The following is an 827-nucleotide window of genomic DNA, read 5'->3' on the forward strand; positions in this document are numbered from 1 at the left end:
AAATGTTTAATCATCTCTCTCCTCCACCCAGCTGGGAGGTGGAGGTTGCAGTTCTCAGAATGTACAGCAGGTGGCGAAATAGCTCCAAGGGCCTGGCCCTCTTGTGGGCCGGACAGGAATCCCAGCCAGAGGTAGAGGGGTGAGATTGGGGGTGGGGGGTGGGATTCTCCAGGCCAATCAGGGGACAGAGGAGTGGCTGGATCCTGCTGGAGAAGCTGGGAGAGAAGAAGGAAGGAAAGAAGGAAAAAGTCTTGTGTTGGGCACCTGCTACACACCAGGCTATTGTCGACATTATTGTAATTAATCCCAGCAAATAATGATTAAAGACCTACTGTGGGCTCATGGCTGGGCACTATCAAGAATTCAGAATAGCAAGAAAAAAAAAAAAGAGAGAGAATAATAAAAAAAAGAGAAAATGGGCCCAAGCACCATGCTGGGCCCTTTCTCTTTGAATCCTCACATTAGTCCTGTGCGATGGTGCTTCTATCCCCTTTTAGACAAAGAAACGGGGATCCAGAGAGGCTTACCAGTTTCCTCAGAGTCACAAAAATGGCAGAGCAGGACAAGAATCCAGAGCTGTGACTTTACGTACCTGCTACATGCCAGGCATTATGTTAGTCTCCCTATACTAATGTTTCTCAAACTTAATTATGCATGTGAGTCACCCAGTTTCTGGCTCAGGAAGTCTGGGGAGAGATAAATTTTGCATTTCTTTTTTTTTTTTTTTTTTTTGTCTTTTGTCTTTTTCCGTGTCCGGCAATGGATCGCAACCCTCAGTGTTGCCCCCGGACCGGACTGGGGACCGGCAACGGGATTGCAACCCTCGG

The 827-nt window shown here is 47.6% G+C and overlaps 1 protein-coding gene across 1 annotated transcript in view; it reads right to left on the minus strand.

Moving 5' to 3' along the window:
• CREB3L1 (cAMP responsive element binding protein 3-like 1) overlaps nucleotides 1-827 on the minus strand; it is a 33,635-nt gene that overhangs the window by 5,070 nt on the left and 27,738 nt on the right. The gene's annotated exons all lie outside the window — the stretch shown is intronic.

This window comes from Galeopterus variegatus, unplaced genomic scaffold (assembly GCF_000696425.1).
Source record: "Galeopterus variegatus unplaced genomic scaffold, G_variegatus-3.0.2 Scaffold608, whole genome shotgun sequence".
Lineage (NCBI taxonomy): Eukaryota > Metazoa > Chordata > Mammalia > Dermoptera > Cynocephalidae > Galeopterus > Galeopterus variegatus.